Source organism: Myodes glareolus, chromosome 1 (genome assembly GCF_982192425.1).
Source record: "Myodes glareolus chromosome 1, mMyoGla1.1, whole genome shotgun sequence".
NCBI lineage: Eukaryota > Metazoa > Chordata > Mammalia > Rodentia > Cricetidae > Myodes > Myodes glareolus.
The window spans coordinates 74347432-74367536 of NC_142026.1; the positions used below are offsets into that span (position 1 = coordinate 74347432).

The 20105-nt window shown below is 39.8% G+C and overlaps 1 long non-coding RNA gene across 1 annotated transcript in view; it reads left to right on the forward strand.

The window, feature by feature from the left end:
* The window catches only part of LOC148123476 (uncharacterized), a 70282-nt gene extending 61278 nt beyond the window's left edge, over positions 1 to 9004 (forward strand). Inside the window, exons 2-3 of the long non-coding RNA XR_015738745.1 lie at positions 4763 to 4871; positions 8805 to 9004. This is a non-coding gene — a long non-coding RNA (uncharacterized LOC148123476). The remainder of the gene's footprint in view (positions 1 to 4762; positions 4872 to 8804) is intronic.
* Positions 9005 to 20105: the final 11101 nt, after the last annotated feature.

Below are 20105 nucleotides of genomic sequence, written 5' to 3' on the forward strand. Positions count from 1 at the left end.
AGAGAAGTGTGAGAAGCCTCCCCACCTTATTTTCTGCTGAGAACCACCTTGGCTGTACAAAACATAGATTTTTAAAGTCACGCACAACCCAACAGTATTCAGGAAGCAGTTCTGGGCTAAGGAGATTACAAAAATAGCACATAATTCCTACTACCTCAGAGACATTACCTCATAGAACACCAGCACCATCTGAAATCTTCACCCAAGGGGAAATGAACAGCAATAACTGTTCCATCCAGGCATGGACACAGAATACTCTGTAAGTGCTGCCAAGAGAGGAGTCACATAAACCTTGTGAAAGCACCACCTTTAACACCTGTGTACCCAGAACCTGTCCAAATTGAGGCTAATTCACTAAAGAGATTGATTCTTCCCACCATGATCAGCAAGAGCCGTCCTCAGCTGGGTGGACACAAGTAGATACATAGGATTGCAGGATTAGCTGAATAGGCATCATCTAGCTATATCTCAAGTGACAATAATGCTTGAAGAATGAGCCATGAGGTAACACATAGGGACCTGTTGAACAGAAACATTTCTAATTATATAAGTGGGATATTCCAGGAGATATGATTCACTTATGGAAAAGTCAACTTGTCTGCAACTTCATTAGTATAGATGTTTTTCATAAAGTTAAAAATGGCTCTGACTACATATGTTTGCATATATATGGATGTACTTATTGAATATTTATCGATCAACAGGTGAAGCTCAGTCTACTTACATTCAAATAATAAAGTGTTCACTGTAACAATATAATCATCATGTTTTTATTCATTTAAATTCCGCTGGCACTGTATGTTTCTGTGTGGAGTAAGATCCCTATGTGTTACCCTGTGAATGTAAACCAAGGACATAGTACTAAACCATGCACTGTTTTCCGGGGGGGCCACACCTTTCAAACTATGACAACATAATTGAATGTGGGGGTTATGAAAAAATTTGCAACTGTAAAAAGGTTCAGAATATGCAATGATTTGAAAAATTAATATCAATTATGTAATGAAGTGTAAGTCTTCACTTGAGTGGCAGCTCATGACTTCACCTCAGCCTCTGTTCTGAGCACACAACTTGTGCATTTTGCACTATGCACGTTGCCACACAGCGCCAATAAGATCTGCCTGAAGTAGCTTAACCCAGACTCGAGACCATGCATATTATGAATTGTAGTGGGTTCCCTGTGCATACTATTTTATACTCTTATAGAAACAAAATGATTTAATTATGGAAAGCAAGTATATCAAATCAGTATGGCTTTGTATTATATTGTATTAGAATGTTTGATTTTAAGATTTGTCACAGCACCTGAGTTGAGTTTCATAAAAGAAAAAACCTTAAGTGAACTTTGGTTTTAGCTTATGACAGAGTTTTCAGCAACTACTGTGATAGTCTGAAACATACTTCTGCCATTTTGTACTACGCATGCATATGTATCAGCAATATATATATATATGTGTGTGTGTTTGTATATATATATGTGTGTGTGTATGTGCAAAATGACATCCTCAGCATTTATGGTTCAAAAATTAAAGTATTAATCCATTTAGGGAAACTATAAAGATGTTCTACCTCCTTGAACTAAATTTTTAGCTAAGAACCAATTCTTTATGTAAAGATCAGCAAAAACATATGTTTTATGAGTATGAAAATTTGATGACATTTTAAATGAATGGCAAAATTATAAAAAATTGCTCAGAAATAAATGTCTTTATGATTTCTGATCAGGAAAAAAGAGAATGAACCATGAATGAGGTGGCCAATAGACATTATTGGGAGTTAAACATGGAGTCAAGTTTCTGGAGGGTTTCTCTCTCACTAAGGACATATTCTGTGATTGAACATCCAGTGTATGTCATCAGAGAAGGCAAATGGGATGTCATGTGTTGAGACCACAGGTCATGTGAGGGAAATTCATCTCACAGAGCTCATTCCACCAGCAGGGGGCAGCATCATTCTTTCAGGGAATTATTTCTCTATGGAAGCTAGTGTTACTGAGCACAAAGCACAGAGTGCAAGTCGGACTGGTTCACAGGGTTAGCCCATCACATTGTCTCAGGTCAGAGAAAATAAATATCCATGAAATAATAGGGAAGGAAAACTCTGTGTCTTACTGTGTAAAACAGGGCACTAGGATAAATAAGATGCAAGGACTTGAGTGCTGTTGTGTCTGAAGGAGAATGAGAATATCTCTCTAAAACTAGAATAAGGAAAAGTTTGGGATGTTCTCTGCAGTACAGATGTCTAATTGCTTGCTTCCCCGCTTGTTTGTTTTTAGACAGAGTTTGATCTATCCCAGGTTGATATTGAACTCACTGTGTGGCATGAATGGTTGTCCCATCTCCATAATATGAATGCTGAGATCATAGGCATAAATGCACAATTTAGTGCTGGGTCATAACAAAAGTTTCATGGATGCACAAATAGTTAACTGAGGTATAGTGTGGTTCCATGGAGCAATATTTTGGTGCAACAAAGTAGGTACAAATAAATACTTAGACATATAAAATAAAAATAATTGGCAAAAAAGACAACATAGGTTATTCAACCTCATGGGGAAATATGGGGCACCGAGGACTGGTGATAAAACTACTTCTTGGGACACTAGACGTGGTTTAGATGTCATAATATTGTTAACATGGTCTAGATAAATGGGTGAAGGAGACCTGGTGTGGAGGTTTTGTGAGGGAATGACCACTTCTAGACCACTCTCAAGTGAAAGTCACTTATCATGAAAACACTAGGACAATTTATGCTAAGTCTTAGCCATTGATGACACAAAATAGTGACAGATATAGAGAAATTCCAAGGAATTGGTGATTCTGTAAGGAAGACTAGCTCATCACTGATCTATAATCCCATCACACAGGAGGCTGATGGATGAGGATCAGGAGTTTGACAATTGCCTGGGCTTGATGAGGGTCTTTCTAAACTAAAATAATCTAGATTATGAATGAGCTAAAGTATTTGGGAAACCAAAGACAGTTGGCTGAAGATGGCAATTTCTTTCCCTGTGAGGGTGATGAAATGACAGCTTTGTGATAAGAGGGAAGACCCTTCATCTAAAGACCACACCCTGTGTGTCTTCCCATCTGGATGCTCTGTACCTAACCATTGCAAGGTTGGAACAAAAGGAGGAGATGCCATGACTGCAATCATCACAGATTTCCTCTGCCATGGTGGAATGTGAAGATGGTGCTTAGGTATACTACTGTGGGGGTGGAGGCTTTATTATCCACAAACAGGCACTGTTTCATCAAGACACCTAAGGAGCCCTGAAGGCATTTGTGGAATTGAGGGTGTACTCAGTCCTCAGTAACAAATCTCTCAGAGAGAACTCTATTCTAGGACTGAGTTTGGGCACCAGGAACCTAGTGCTTGTGTGTAAGTATGCCCTAAGGTGTCTGATCCTTTCTTCTCACTGAGGACAAGAGAGTATATCTTGACCCTGGGGATAGAGAGTGGAAAACGCTGAATGATGCTGTGAAACTGCAGCAGATCCTGGGACAGCATTCTGCAATCTGAAGCCTGATGTCCTATGACAGAGCAGTTGATTTTCATGTGGGGATCCACACAAAGCCTGCCCTAAAGACTGAGCCAGGATCTATGACTTCCCACGGGAGACAGGTGACCTTCTCATGTAAGGGAACCTCAGGTGCCTGGGATTACTTTTTGTACAATGAAGAGTAATGTGCCCCCTGGCAAAGAGGAACCCGAATGTTGCCTGAACTGAAGGCTGCATTTCTCATCCTGTTTATTAAATGGGCCCAAGTCAGGCAACCTCTCTGTTTCTGTCAGAAGGCTCCTAGTTGGTCATAGAACAGTGATACTCTGGAGATGGTGGTGACAGGTAAAATGACACTCAAGGTTCCCAGCTCAAGTCCCCAACTTCAGGAAAGGGGTCTGTTCTCTAGGGTGCTTCTGTCCCATAGAAGTTGGGACAAGTTGGGCTCTGTAAGCCCATATAACATACTGCTTTCTTATTTATTGGGTTCTTCTTCAGTCCTGTCAGCCAGACTGTCAGCCCTGTCCAGCCCAGTGGTGACATCATGAAGGAACATGAAACTTCAGTGTGTACAATGGGAGAAATATGGCAGGTTCATGCTGACAGGTGAAGATTAGGCATTCTCCAGGTCATTCGACTAATATCATGTAAATTCTACTGGGAAGTTCTAGGTTCTTCCACCTGAGTCCTGTAACAACCAGTCTTAATAAACAGTTTGGATGTTATGGCTATAATCTCCAGGTTTGTCACTGCCCACAAGGAGATCTGAAAATTGGTGGGCAGCAATCAATGAATTCATGTCACATGATTATGACAGTGGCAGATGATGAATGAAAAGATTCAGAATGAGTCTTACTCAGTAGTTGTTTAGGCAGGCATTACAGTTACTCATTCGTTATGTCAGTTGTGTGCCAGGACTGCACAGAACTTGAAGGTCCTCATCAGAATATCTGTGGTCTTTCTCTTATTGCTTTCATGCCTCATACTCCTCCTGCTCTGGTTCAGGCACCAAGGCAAACTTAAGAAGGAAGGTTGGTATAGGTGAGCAGGGTCTCAGAAGGTGGTGAGCTCCCCATCTGCATTAAAACCAGAGACTCAGTGAACAAGACCAGGGAAACCATCCATACGGGAACAGATAAACTTAGAAATACTTTTGTAAAATCTCAGATGAGCAAATGTTATCTCAGTACCTGTGCAGAAGTCAGGCATTCGGTGCAATTTTCAAACTCCCGAAACTTATCCCACTTAATTTCTCTGCAGGTGCCTCAACTTATTAGGACTCCATTCTCCCGGAGAGAGACAACAAGCTTACAACATTTTGTAGAATCTATGGTGCAAGTGAAAGGTGACAGAAGTAATTCTGCCTCAGGTAAGATGCTCTTCCCTGCTGGAGAGTGATCACTTCCAAAGACACCTTTTGTTTTACCAGTTCCTGGCTAGTGACTGTTATCCATGTAGGAAACCTTTGTCAGAGGGAGAAGGGAAGATGGGGGTAGGGGTTTCAAGATCTCAGTATCAAAGTGGTTGTGGAGAGGTTCTAGGTTCAGCACTCTGAAGAAAGAAATCCTCACCGAGGTCAGCAATGTGAGGAACTAAACTCAAAACTTCACCACTCTCCCTTGTTTCCTGCCCTCATCTCGTGCTTCATTTGGAGAATGAGATTGAGGACAATATGGAGCTTTCAAGTTGAATGATGTCCCTGTCCCATCTACTGTGCTAAGAACTAGGGCCCCTATTTAGATTTGAGAGTCTTCTTTATTCTACCTCTCTAGCCCTTCTAGAACATCCATAGCTGACCTCTCCTTTCTGCAAGCACCTGCTTTCTGTACGCTATGGTCTCTTTCTAACCTGGTGTTCTTGGAGCCCCATGTCTCTGCCTTCCTGTTACCTTTCTGACTTCTTGGCATGTATCGGGTTGTTAACATGCTCCTGGGATCTCAGAAGATGCCAAAGAAGTATAAAAGGTTTTGGTATAGTTATTTGTTGGAGTTTCTGTCTTGCCCAGTACCCCACAGTCAGCAAGCCCCAAAGACAATCACACACAGGACTCCATAAGATTATAAACTGATTGGCCCATTAGCTCAGGCTTCTTGTTACCTCTTATAGCTTATATTAACCCATTATTCTCATCTATGTTAGTCATGCGGCTCAATATCTTTCTCAGCAGGGCAGCTTATATCTTGCCTCTCTGGTGGTCTGGGCAGGAATGGAGGAATGGGCTTCCTCCTTCCTAGCCTTCCCCTGTTCTCATCACCACGCCTATACTTCCTGCCTGACCAATCAGCATTTTATTAAAATACATATTGACAAAATACAGATAATTCTCCCGCACCACCTGACATTGTGGAGAAATCCAACATACTCTGCTAGCACACAATGCAGAATATTTTATGCAAAAGAGCCTCGATGTCCCATTTCTCTGTTCTGAAAGCCTGTAACATTTCTTGGGGATTCTGTCCAGAGATGGTAATTATTAACAGTCCTGGACACTGTGAAGCACTCCCCCTGAATGCCAGGAATAATGACTCTCCTGTTACCAGCAGAATGTTTAATCCAGAGGAGATTGCTGTTTCTTGCATCCTTAGGCAAGAACCTCAGTAACACAACACAGCAAAAACCATTTTTGACATTCAGAAACCATTTTGGAGGTTCTGCACATCAAACTATGTAGATCCCAGGTAAAGTTTGGTTTTAGCTTACCTTAGAGGGTTTAGGGTAGTCTGATCACTTTGCAGAGTCCCATTCCTTGACAGTCCCATGGGTAGGAATGATGTGGAACTCTAGAGAATCCAGAACAATGGGCAAGAGGTTAAAGACATTAAATGGATGCATATAAATAAGATGAATGACAGAAAAGTACTCACCTATAAATCAAGAGTTTACCTCACTCCTTAATCATCTGTGTGGTTATTATCTTTTAAGAGGGTATGGTGGCCAATAAAGTAAACTTACTCCTTTAATGAATAATAAAATAATTAAAACCAGACACTTGGTAGATTATGATATTAAGTTGCTTCGTGGAAATCTCCAGATATTCTGTGAAATACATTGGCTATCTATTAGGAGAGATGGCACTCTGAAGGACTGTTCACTAAGGAAAAATATTCGTTAATTTTCAATTGCTCTGGTAAAATACGACATCTAAAAGCAACTTTGGAAGGAAAAGTTTTCTTTCATTTATACCATGTAGTCCAGCAGCCAGAGAGGTCAAGGTAGGAACTCAAGGAATGAACCTGGAGGCAGGAAACTGAAGCAGGGATCATGAAGGAATTCTGCATATAGTCTTTCTCCTCATAGCTTGTTCCGTCTGCTTTCTCATACATCTCAGAAGCACCAGCCCAATTTTGACACCTTCCACAATGAGCTGTGTCCTACATCATCAATCATCAACCCAGAAAGTGCCTGTCAGACTTTACTACAGGTTAATCCGGTGGGGCATTTTCCTTAATTGAGCTTTCTCCTCTTTCTAAAGGACTGACTCTAATGTGTCAGGCTGACATAAAAACATCCACCACAAGAAGTAATGAATAAGGTGCTTAAGGTTTCCATGGGAGAACCAGAGCACACTGATCATTTTCCTCCTGTGATGTGAAAAACCTGGCTGAATTGATGTTTTTAGTGCAGGATGGCTAGGCTGACGAGATGGTTCAGAGGATAAGAGCACTGGCTGCTCTTCCAGAGTTCCTGAGTTTAATTCCCAGTAACCAAATGGTGGCTCACTTCACAACCATCTTTAATGAATCTGATGCCCTCTTCTGGCCCACACGTATACATGCAGGCAGAATATTGTATATATAATAAAAAATAAATAAATAAATCTTTATCTTTTTTTTTTTAAAAAGGCACACAGAAATTGAAAAGGCCTCATGATCAAAGAAAAAGGGCCTGTGATGTTCCCAGACAGGCTAAATGACAATATGAAAGGGTGCTTAGGGTTGAACATTACAAAAGAAAAGCTAAATTTACACTTTCTAACTGTTGGTGGCCAAACATAGTAAAACCATTGCAAAGAACTGAGTGACCAAAGGACAGAAATCTGAAAGTTATTCAGTGAGGCCCAAAATGTCTATGTAAGAAGAAACAGGAAAACAAGCAAGTGATAAATGTTAACTAAATGATAAGCCAGACCATTGAGGGTGAACAAGGATCTGGGAAATCAAGGCTCAGATATAAAGAAAACAAATACTGTAATTGTAGAGAAATGGAAAATTTTCCCATCTTAACATTAAAGCAAAAATTGTATTCCTCATGATTTTTACCAAGGACTAAGAAACACTGAACGATGTCTTTTGTTGTCTAAACCTGCAATCACGTGGTTAACTGTGAAGCTGTTTGCCTCTGTGCTTTGCTTCCTGTCTTTTCTGTTAGGTGGACTGTTCCCGCATAGCATAGTCATTTTGATAATGTGCCACACGTCTTGTTAAAATGTAAACTTTTTTCTAACCACAGGTAGGGAGAAAATAGAGATGTGACATTTCAAGTGGGAAAAAAGTTTCTGAATTACCACAAAAAAGTTTGTGGCAAGAGGGGAGCCAGAGAGTTAGAGGACATTTTGTCCCTACAAAAGAACTCAGGTTCATTCCCCAGACTATAAAAGGTGGTTCACAAGCATCTGTACTTCTAAGTCCAGGAGATGTGCTGCCTCTTCACACATATGTACATGTATTTAAAAGTCTCACACCTAAAATAAAAAGAATAAGTCTAATTCTGTGTATAGTTGTGGCTTCCAGTTTTGTTTTTGTGGGATTGCAAAGTGTTTAAACGAGTGGGTCTCTGATCCTTGTGCTATCTTTGTGCTCTTTTCCTTCTCTTGATTTGTCCATCCAAATTTGATGTGATAGTTTTTCTTTTAATCCTATTCTATTTTATTTTAATATTACCTCTTAGAATTTTATAGTTTTCTAATGAGGCACAGAAGAGGAGTGGATAAAGATAGAAGGAAAGTAGGGAGTATTAGTATAGTATTAGTATAAAGAAGTAAGGGAGAGGAAATCATAACCAAGTTATATTAGGTGGGAAAAATCTATTGTTGATAAAAGGCCTGTATTATATTCCTGGTAGAGAATCACAGGCTTTCCTCATATTTGCCATGGGGTCTGATCAGCATCTTCTTCCTTGTTATTTCAGATATCTTCTTCATGCTGCATGAGATCTGAGCTGTACTCAATGAATGCAGCATGAGGATCTGGTTACCTTAGCAACATGCCCCACCTACCATAATCTAAAAATACTCACAGGAATGTGAGACCAATGAGAGGAAAGGGCCTGTCATCAGAAAACTGTGATCTGCACTTTTTCACAGGTAACATGGGCCACATCCCTGAATTCCTGAGAATTCCCTGTTAAAAGGCAGAAGTCGGAACAAATCTATGCTGGTGGGGCACAGCTGAAGAAAACTACATCAAGAGTCGAGGGTTTATTATGAGTCCTGTTTAGTGGGTAGCTGCAAGTGTAACTCGTGCTGATGTGTGAAGTGGAAATAAAGCGTCCTAATGAAAGAAACTAAGTGCTGTCATTCTGATTTCTTCTGAAGCAGGGAAAAGCAAGGGCACCTCCAGATGTTCTCACAATCAGAACCTACTCTGACCTGAGTGTCTTCTTTCATCTTCTGAGATCACTCTAATATCTCTAGTGTAGGAGACTTGGTTGATCTTTCTCTCTCAGAGTGTCTGCACATATTTCTTTAATTTCTTCAAACTAAATAAAAAGAAAAAAAAACAGAACAAAAAAACCCCAAATAATTTCTTCAACCTGTTCATGGCTTCTTATGACTAGTAGTCATCTTCCTTGTCTTGAAGATTCTTTGGTGAAAATACAGTCTGATGCTTTCCTGGGGCCTTGTAAAGCAACAGAGATGCACTGAGCACATGAAGCAAGTGTGAGAGACAAAGGTATTTTGTGATAGGAAGGATATCTTGCTCTCTTTCTCTATATCTCCTCTCTCTCTTTCTGTTTATCTCTACAGGCCTATCTCAGTCTCTCTCTCTCTGTTTCTCTGTCTGTTTTTCTGCCTGCCTTGCTTACCTCTCTCTGCATGTGTGTGTGTGTGTGTGTGTGTGTGTGTGTGTGTGTGTGTGTATTAGGCAGCCTGTGTCCTCAAATGAATTTGTCTTGCTGGAAGAGCAGGTTTGATGGGCAAAAGATTGGCTCTACTGGTTACTGGTTGTGAATATCAGGAAAGGATTATGGTATTGGTAGAGGCAAAGCCCTGAGGAAATATTCAGCATGGAGAAGGGTTGGAACCAGTGTAGAATGTTAGAAGAAGGACTCCAGTGTATCAAGGAATGGGTGAAGTGGGGACAGGGGCCTGGAGTGCTGCAGAATGTGGATGAATAGAGAGTATAGACAGATGTCTTGAATTTTCATGAAACCTGTACTATCTTGATGTTCATGGGACAGCAACAAAACCAGTTCAGTTCAGGACTGTTTGAGGTTAATATCAGAATGAAAGAGAAAGGAAAGATGGAGAAACTGATGAAGGTTCTTTACTTCTGGGGTTGATTGGAAAATCAAACACAGTCTTCACAGATAGTGACAGAGAAGGTTTAGAGACAGTTGTACAAGGGAAGTTGAACTCTCTCCTGTCCTAGCCCTGTATGTTGTAACTGGTAATTTCTTTATTCCTCTACCTTCTTCATTTCTCTCAAAGGCCCTCTTACTGCCACCTCTGCTTCCAAACCTTCTCACTATGTTTTTCCCTTCTACTCTTTTCTTTCTGGACTAGAGTTCCTGATATAAAACTGCAGATTCTATCTCAATGCCATCAGTACTAATTGAGTTTGGCAGAGCGAATTCTCTGTCTACTCTGTAAGGTACAAGGATATCACCTGCCAATGTTCAAACTGAAGCTTATAATAATTGCCCTCTGCCCTTCCTTGGGGTACAAAGAGGACAATGACTTCTCTTTCAGAGTCAGTGTGAAAATACACTTGTCTGGTGACACGAGAGGGTTTATATATAGATTCTTATTTCTGAGAGTATGAATTGTGGGGAAGTAATTGTACTTCATGTATAAAAGTTTAAGATTGTGATTCACTTAATATAACATAAGATTATCGTTCAAGATAAGTAATGAAGTGATTGGTGCTTTTTTATTAACCACAAAATGCAGCCTGCCAGTAAAAGAATACCTTGCTTGCTTACACAGCTAATCTATAAAAAGTTCCCTGGGTATGAATATATGTGGATTATTGGGATAAGTTGTATTTCACTTGTAATATGTAAAATGCTCAATCATGTAAACAGTATGATAAACATGTAATTTTTCACTTGTATTCATTATAATCATTCACTTAAAAAAGCAGAATTTAACCACATTGTACATTTTATACTTCTTGAAAGATTTTGTTGGGGTATATAAGCTATAAGGGAAAAAATAGAAAGAATGAGAAGAAAAAAATCAAGAATGCTAGAATAAGGAAGAATAGACAGAATTAGAAGCAAACATCAAGGAGAAGAAATTAGAAGGAAAACATTAAGAATAAGGATAGAATTAGAAGGAAGACATCAAGAATGACAGAAAAACACTAGAAAAATAAATAATAGAAAATATGAAAGAAGAATAAAGAAAAAGTCTGAAGGAAACTATCAAAAGTGTGTGTGAATGTCTTTTCCCTTTACCTCCTCAAAGTATGTACCAAATCCATGGAATACCTTTGAACCCTGTACCGCTGGAGGCTGGTCTTCCAGACAACAGAAATATACCCAAAGAATGCTTGGGCGTACCACAGAAACACTTGCTCATGTTGATAGCAACTTTATTTGTAATAACCAAAACTTGAATACAACCAAGAAGACCCTTAACTGCGGAATGGATAAAGAAAATGTGTTATATTTAACCAATGATGTTATTACTCAGCTCTTAAAAACAAGGATGCCAGGAAAATTGAAGCAAATGGATGGAACTAGAAAGAATCATTCTGAGGAAAGTAACCCTGACCAATAAAGACAAACATGGTATGTACTCGCTCAGAAGTGGATATGAGCTGAAAATAAAAAGGATTACTGTGGTACAATCCATAGACCCGTAGAGACTAGATGACAAGGAGAGTTAATGTGGATTCCTGAATGTTACTGGGAATGGGAAATAGAAGAGATTTCATGAGTAGACTCTTGGAGGTTGTGGATGGGATCATGAGTGATCAGGTTAATGGGAACGGAGAGCGAGAGTAGTGAAAGAGACTACTGGAAAGCATTTCATTGTCAGATTAAGACTTGGCACAAGGGAATCACCCACAAATCTATGACAATATCCCTAGCTAAGAATCCTAGGAATAGCAGATACATAGTCATCTCCTTTGACTAGATTGGTGCCTAGCTCAATTATCATCAGGGAGACTTCTTCCAGCAACTGATGGAAAAAGATGAAGAAACACAATCAAACATTAAAGAAGACTTCAGAGAACCCTTCAGAAAAGGGAGAGAAAGGATTATAGGAGTCAGAGGGGTTAAGGACACTACAAGAAAACTCACAGAATCAACATGTGCTCATAGGGGCTCACAAAGTCTGAATCAACAGACAGGGAGCCTGAATGGTACTGATCTAGGAAGTCTGCATATTTGTTACAGTTCTGAACTTTTGTTCTCTTATGGGACTACTAACAGTGGGGACAGAGTCTAAGTACAACTCTTGTGAAGGCTTTGTTCCCCTATTCCTACTACTGGGTCACCTTGCCCAGCCTTAATGAATAGGGAAGTGGTTTATATTGCTGCAACTTGATATGACATGTTTGCTGATACTCATGGGAGACCTATCTTTTCCTAAACAGAAACTGAGCAAGAGTACATTGTGGGATGGGAATAAAAGAGGGGTGGATGAGAAGGGAAGAACTGGGAGCAGAGGAGGACTGACTGTAATTAAAACAAGCAAACAAATAAATAAGTTAATGATGTTGTTTTTTTAAGAAAAAGAACAACCTGGTAATGCAGCAACCAGGTAGAAGTCTCTAGGACAGTTGCCATTCTCAAATCTATGGATAGGCTTGACTCTAGGACTTTGGAGAACCCCTATGACACTATAAATCCCTGGGAATGTTCCCCCATGACCTTGGCACTTTCATTCTTTCTCTGCAACGGGAAATTACACTTCTCAACAATTGCTTCCTATTCTCTCACCTTTTTATAGGTGGAGTAGTTTCCACTTTTGTAGGAGGCCACTTGTTCATTTCCCAGCTACCCAGACTCCAGAAATAACCACACAGAAACTATTATTTAAATCACTGCTTGGCCAATCATTTAAGTGTATTGCTAGCTAGCCCTTACATCAAGAATTAACCCATTTCCAGTACTCTATATTTTACCACTAGCTACTCTATATTTTACTTTCTAGCTACTAGAAAGGTTCTAGCATGTCTTTCTCCAGTGGCAGCTCCATGGTTTCTCTAAACTCCACCTCCTTTCTCCCAGCATTCAGTCTAGTTTTCCCTTCCTAGCTCTGCTCTACCCTACCATAGGCCCAAAACAGCTTCTTAATTAACCAATGGTATTCACAGCACACAGAGGGGAATCCCACACTACCTCCCCTCTTCTGTTTAAATAAAATTTAACATAGTAAAATTACATATAACAAAACAATTATCAGGCAAGAATTACAGTTACAATATTTACATGTGCTTTATCTTTCATCATAACTAAGGAAAACTATAAGTATTTATTCTTCAACTCCATCAAAGACTCCATAAGGATATGCTATTACCTAAGCAAACAGGAAATGCTTTGCAAGCAACTTCCAAAACTCTAGAATTGACAGAGACATATCACTGCCTGAACAGTCACCTAAAGTTCTTCTGTACCATTGGGGCATTCAATTTCAGCCTACAGGTCCATAGTATCTGGCAGATTTTTCCACACAGCAGGAAATTTCAAAGACAGTTCTGCTTATTTTGGCAGCTTTTTAGTCACTTTCTTCTGTGTCCTGCAGAATGTCTGGCAGACTCTCTTTTTGGTGTTGTTTAAAAGTACTGCATTTAATCGTGTATGTAGTACTACCAGTGCCACACATATAAAAATAATCATATTTGTCAATTCTTCGGTCTCTGGTCTGATCAGAAATGTTTCTTGAGTGTTTGGAAGTGATAAAACACCCAACAGGAAACTACCTAGGGGAGGACAGGTTTACTTTGGCTCATGGTTCAAGGGTGCAGTTCATCATGGGAGGAATAGCATGGAAGCTAGAACATGAAGCAGCTGGTCATGGTGCATCTCCAGTCAGGAAGCAGGTAAGTGCTAGTATTTCTCTAGTTTTCTCTTTTTGTGCTGTAATGAACTCTCCCGTGGAATGGTGCCACCCATATTTAGGGTAGATTCCCACCCTTCTTTCACTTGATCTAGAAACCCTCTCAAAAGCATGCTTAGAGACTTGGCTATTCAGTGACTCCAGATTGACAATCAATATTAACAATCACATCTAACCTCTATTTTCTCATTCAAAATACCGGATTTTAACATAGAAGATGGAGGACACAAAACTTCATCTATTTCTCTCAGTGCTATTGGCACACTGGTTAATTTAAAAACTATTTGCCAAACATCTTAACTTGACTAGCATAGTTTTCTATCCTTTTAAACATAAAAGATGCTCATTGGAAAAATCAGCTAATACATCTTACAGTTTAGTGATTCCACAAGCATTACATTTCTAACTTTAGAATAACATTTCTTAAAATGAATAGGCACTAAGAGGTGGGTTTCCATGTGTGACTTTTCATCAAGGGCATGCTTGAGCCTCAAGTGTTTCTTTTGCTTGGCGGAAACAGTCTTGGACACAATGGCACAGGTGCAAGTTTCTGCCTTGGTAGGGGCAAATGCATCTTTTTTTAAAATTTATTTATTTATTTAAAATTTCCACCTCCTCCCATACTTCCATTTCCCTCCCCCTCCCCTGACTCCAGTTCTCCTTCACTCTCCAGTCCTGAGAGAAGTCAGCCTGCCCTGCCCTGTGGGAAGTCCAAGCCCCTCCCCCTTCCATCCTAGGAAGGTGTGCATTCAAACAGAGTAGGCTCCCAAAAAGTATCTGGCAGACTCTTTAATGAAGCAGAAACCCTAAAGAATAGTCTCTTACAATATTTCACCACCACCATGATGGCCATCTGTCTCTGCTGGTGAGCCATTTATGCCATCACTTGTCACCAGATGCCTTACTTTGAAACAAGTAATCAGCATAATGGAAAAGAATTCTCCACTCTCCGTTCCTTTTGCCTCTCTTCAAAACCTGCTTTCTTTTTTTTTTAATTTTTTTTCAAAACCTGCTTTCTGTCATCTGCTCTCTCTCCCTAAACTGTTAAACTGTCTTGTCCATATCTTTGCTGTAATGTGTGAGTCAGAGATAGAGAGGCCAGCTGCTGCATGCTTCACATGCAATGCTCTCCCATACAGCATCTCTTCATCTAAGGCATGTATAGATCATTTGTCTGTGAGTCCAAATGAAAGAGTCCAATTCTTCAACTATTGCTTTTATTCTCCACATGAACACATCTGTGCTTTTTTGGCTACTGCAGCCTCTTGTACCCATGTGGCTATCTCCTCTTTTTTTTTCTCTTTGCTCTTTCAGAAGCTGGAATCCTACCCGGTTCAGCCTCAAGGACTAAATAAAAATCTTTTCTATATCTTAAGATTATGCTACAAACTCTTACATATGGATTTGTAAGTCATTCTTGAAATCTATATAATTCCTAAGAAAGTGCGTTTCCCACAGCAAGTTTTCTTCATCTGTTTCTTCAGAAAGCTGTGTTTGTCTGTGTCATTACAAAGTTTATCTGTTTCTGTGTTCTGGTGTGTCCATAAATGTTTAAATATGGTACAGAGACATACTTCTGTTTTCTACTGTTATACTTCTGGTCTTCTACTGTCATAACTTTGATATTTGCATTTCCACTTCTGGTTGGTTCACAGAGAACAGGGCCTGGAACTTGCTAGTAAATTGGTTATACTGTGAGTCTAAGGTTCAGGAGAGCTGGTGTGTCCTTCTACACTCAGAATGATATTTCTGCCTTGAGACACACTGTAGGGTGACATTTCCTCCTGAGGCAACCACAGCGCTAAGCTGAGATAACAAAAGTTTCCAGTAGGTTCCTAGGAGAAAATAGTTGTAGGTGAACAGTTTTCTCCCCTGTTTAGGTTGAAAACTCACTATGGCCTTCCTCTGGGGATCCGGGTACCTGTGTTTCTTCCCATGTGCCCAGTTGCTCTTTCAAATTCTCTCCCTGCAGGAAGTCAATCCTAATCGTGATAATCACCTTTTGGAATCCCCCATTTGTGCCTGTGATAATATATGCCTCAGACTAGATGTATTGAACTCATTTTCCATGTTAGAATTTTTAGCAGCTCTGTGGAGGAAGAGGACTGTTGGTACCATAAAGTTTTTTACTGCCCACATGAGAACTGCTCAAAGGCCCTGGAGTAGTCATCACAAGAGAGCTCAGTCGAGAGCGTTTATGCAGGGAAATTAGGGAGGTTAGATTCTCCATCTTTAAACATAGATAATCTCATAATTGACACAAAAAAGAAAACTGGAGGACCAGTCTCTCAAGAGGACACAAGACATCCTTTCAGTATCACTGGCAATGATTTCCTGAATAATCATGCTGGTAATATGATTCAGTGAGTTAACTTTTAATTTACTCTTAGCATTCCTGTACTCTGAAGAAGGTCTTCCTGCCTTTGACATGTGGGCACAGGAAAAACTCACTGCTACTCAGTTACATTCTGTGTTAGAGCTGCTGTGATAAAACACATGACTATATACAAATAACATGATGAGGAAATGGTGCATGTGCCTAACACTTCCACAGCACTGTTCATCATGAAGGAAATCAGGACATGGACTCAAACATGGCAGGAGCCTGAAGGCAGAAGCTGATGTAAATGGGTCTTGCTCAAATCCTTGAATTCTCTTCTCTTTAAAATGAATAACTGTGTGACTCCAGCGTTTCCTGACATCAAATTAAATTGATTTCTATCCAAGGTATCACAGTGGGTGTCTAAGGCAAAATGATGGATTTTGGTGGGACAGATTTCCTGCTATTAATCAGAGACTTAGTCCTTGGAAATTCCCCAACTCCCATTCCCTATCTTTGTCTTTCCCTTAGTTTCCTTTTTCTAGTGTTTATCTGAAATCATCTCCCACATTTGTAGTATATCCTCACAGTTTGAAACCCTGTTCAAAGGGAGGAGAGATGCCTGTGTGGTTAGCAGCTTTGGTTGTTCTTCCAGAGGACACTGGTTAATATTTCTAGCATGCACTGGATGTCTCACAACAATCCACTGAATTTCCAGTGGAGCAGATGCCCATTTTTGTCTTTCCTGGATAACAGGCATAACTAGGGTGCTCAAACACACATGCAGAGAAAGCACCGATATACACAAAGTAAACTAAACTAATATTAATTATAAAAAAGCAATCAAGAACAACTCTTATGGATGTTCCCAGATGCTTCCAAATTAGTTGATTAAAGAAACAGTGAAGTTCCCCCACTTAACACAGCTGGCCTCTGCATTTTCTTGAAACTTTTCTGATTTTGACTTTGAAATAATGATACTCATTGAAATTTCTCACTAAAGCTCTCTTGTTGAATATAAGAAATTAAAAGAATGAATATCTTTGGCAAAATGTCCCCTGTTTTATTTGGTCACAATAAATATTTTAAATATTAGTCACAGGAACTTGTCAAGTTTAGTTGGTTCCAAGTCTTGCCACTGGTGCTGGTTGTCCTAAGTTCCAGCTTTCCTTGTCAGAATATTCTCTCCTGCTACCAGTCGGTTCTGAGTTCTCTTTGGACCCTGGATACCCACAAAAACAGAAATTGAAATGTTCAAATGCTGTTAATACATTTTTACAATGATGCAAAATTTCGCTAAACCAGAACTATTCTCCCTTCAATTTAGTAAATGTTTGATCATATTAATTCAAATACCAGTGATATATATTCCAATGCCACAGATGAAAAATCATAGCTGTTAAGATGTAGCCATGGAACTCTCCAACCCTAGCCCAGAATCCAAACATAAACATTTCAATATTTTCATCTAGCAAGACAGGCAGGGGACAAGGGGGTTGTCTCTGTACTTACTGAACAGCACAAAAAGCAGCATATGTGGGAAGGAATGTGAGACAACCCACAAAGCTTTTAAGAGAGTTTTATAAGGGACTGAGTTATTTACTACAACAGACTCCAAAGCATTGTCTTTCAAATGTGTGCTTGTCATGTGTTAACTTTATGATGTTTTGAGCATTTATTTATGGTGGTTACTTGTTATATATAAGATCAATTTTAAATCATTGGCTTTTTGTATTTACTTTTTACTATAACTCACACCTTAATACTTGTTCTGGGTTAGTAGAATGAAAGAGTATCCAAATAAAGAATAAAGTTATGCGTTTGAATAGGTTATAAATGGTTATTTTTTTGTTGGAAGGTCTTTTATTTATTTACTTATTAAAAATTTCCACCTCCTCCCCACTTCCCTTTTCCCTCCCCCTCCCCACCTTCCCTTCTCTTTCCAGTCCTAAGAGCAGTCAGGGTTCCCTGCCCCGTGGGAAGTCCAAGGTCCTCCCCCCTCCATCTGGGTCTATAAAGGTGAGCATAAATGATCATTTTTTTGAAATTCAGGGAAGCAAGGTCTCTCTCCTACCCTTCTTAGATCTCACTCTTCCCTATAAATCAATTTGTGCATTCTTTTGGTTTGGTTTTGTGACTAATGGAATTTCACCAGTGTCATCTCTGTGACAAAAGGTTTAAAACTCTCAATAGGAGTCTGAAGAAATCACTAGCAATGGGTGTACAACTGAAGACAACAACACTGCATCTCTCAGAATCTGTCAGTATCCAAAATTTCAGCAGGATTGGGCGTAGAGTCTCTTGAGTCCCTCTGTGACTGGTTGTTTACAGTACCATGCAGGGTTAGAGAAAGTGACCAAGATGTTTTAAATTCATTATCATAATAACTCTGTCATACCAAGAACTTAGCATTTCACAGTCACCCATTCTATCCTCTGGTACTTGTATTATTTCTGTTGTTCTTTACATGGTGTGTTCTGAGCCATAAAAGTGGATCTTATAAATTTCTTGTTTGGGGCTAAAAACTCAATGATCCTAATCATTTTGTGCAATCGTAAGGGCAACACCATTTCATTAAGAAGTGAATACAGAGTTTTAAAGCTGCCATGGTCAAAGCATTAATAAAAAGAGAACCAGGCACCTAGGGTATGGAATGCCCCTTCATGTGGGGCTGCTGTAATGAAGACCACATGAAAGGTAGCACCATCCTCCATCAAACCACATCCTGTGTGCCTGTCCATTGAGCCAGTCCTTTTGGCCCAGTTTGAAGAGAAGTCATAAATTTTACCTTCACAACCCAGCTCAGTATGGGTGAGTTGTGAGGTGGAGAGGTGACATTGTGGTCTCGGAGATAACATGACATGTAGCTTACCACTGGTACTTCAGAAAACACTGGCGGTGGGGTCCAGGAGGCTGGAAAAATAAAAAGAACCTGACTGGACTTCAGGGACAAACCTTTTACGTGGCATTCTTCTAGGGCCAATTCTAGAATTCATAATTTCCACATTGCTTTTTCCTAACTAGTCACATTTCTGGGCAATAGTGATGGTCATTGCCAGGTATGGGCTGATCCTGGAGATACCAGGAAGATATCTTGGTTAAGGACTGGTATGAACCCTCTGAAAACCCATACTCAGGGCTGAACCAATTTCTATGGTTACTTGGAGGACTCAATCTTGTGTGAAAGGTCCACCAAGTCCCATGAAGACGATCTCTTCAAAGATGTAACACCAGATGTATGGTGCATGACACAGCTGTCATCAGAGGTCTTTGGCATGGACAGATTCACAGGGAACATGGACAGAATCCACTGATACATTTGAATTCCCTATTAAAGTAAGAGCTTGACAAAGGCATATACAGGTTTTGTTCTTCTGAGAAGAACCACATTAAGAGCTGACTCTTGTGAAAATTTGATATTATTGATAATAGATTTTTTTAAATGATCATGTATCCTGGAATGCACTGTTTTCTTTGTGTCTTCCATCCCTCTAACCCTTACAATTTTTCCATTTCCTCTTCCTCAGAGTTCCCTCACCACAGAAGTGAGGAATCTAATGGAGTACTGAGTGCTCCAAAATCACCCACTCTCTGCACATTGTCTAGTAGTTGGGATCTGTGTTAGTCCCAATTTCCTACAGGAGGCAGCTTCTCTGATGAAGGCTGAGCAAGTCATTATGAGTTTGGCAGAAAGTAGTTAGGAACATTTTATTGATTTGTTTCCTCAGCAAACCAGTAAAATTTGATTTAGTTCATAGCCTATCTAGCCTCATATTGTTGGTCACCTGATGACAGATTCGTGGCTAGGTTGGTCTTAGATCCCTCCAGGTATTTGTTGGCTTCTCTCACAACTTTGTATCAATATTGCAACTGTGTATCTTTCAAGTGTGTCACCAATGTATACTGAAGGGTTTGTAGCTTGATTGCCATTTACCTTTGTACTCTGATAGCATTCAGAGTTTCTTACAGTATCTTGAACATTAGTCATGAGAAGTGAAGTATCTATGTAGGCACCAGCTCAACTTCTCTGTGTTCAATAAGATATGTAG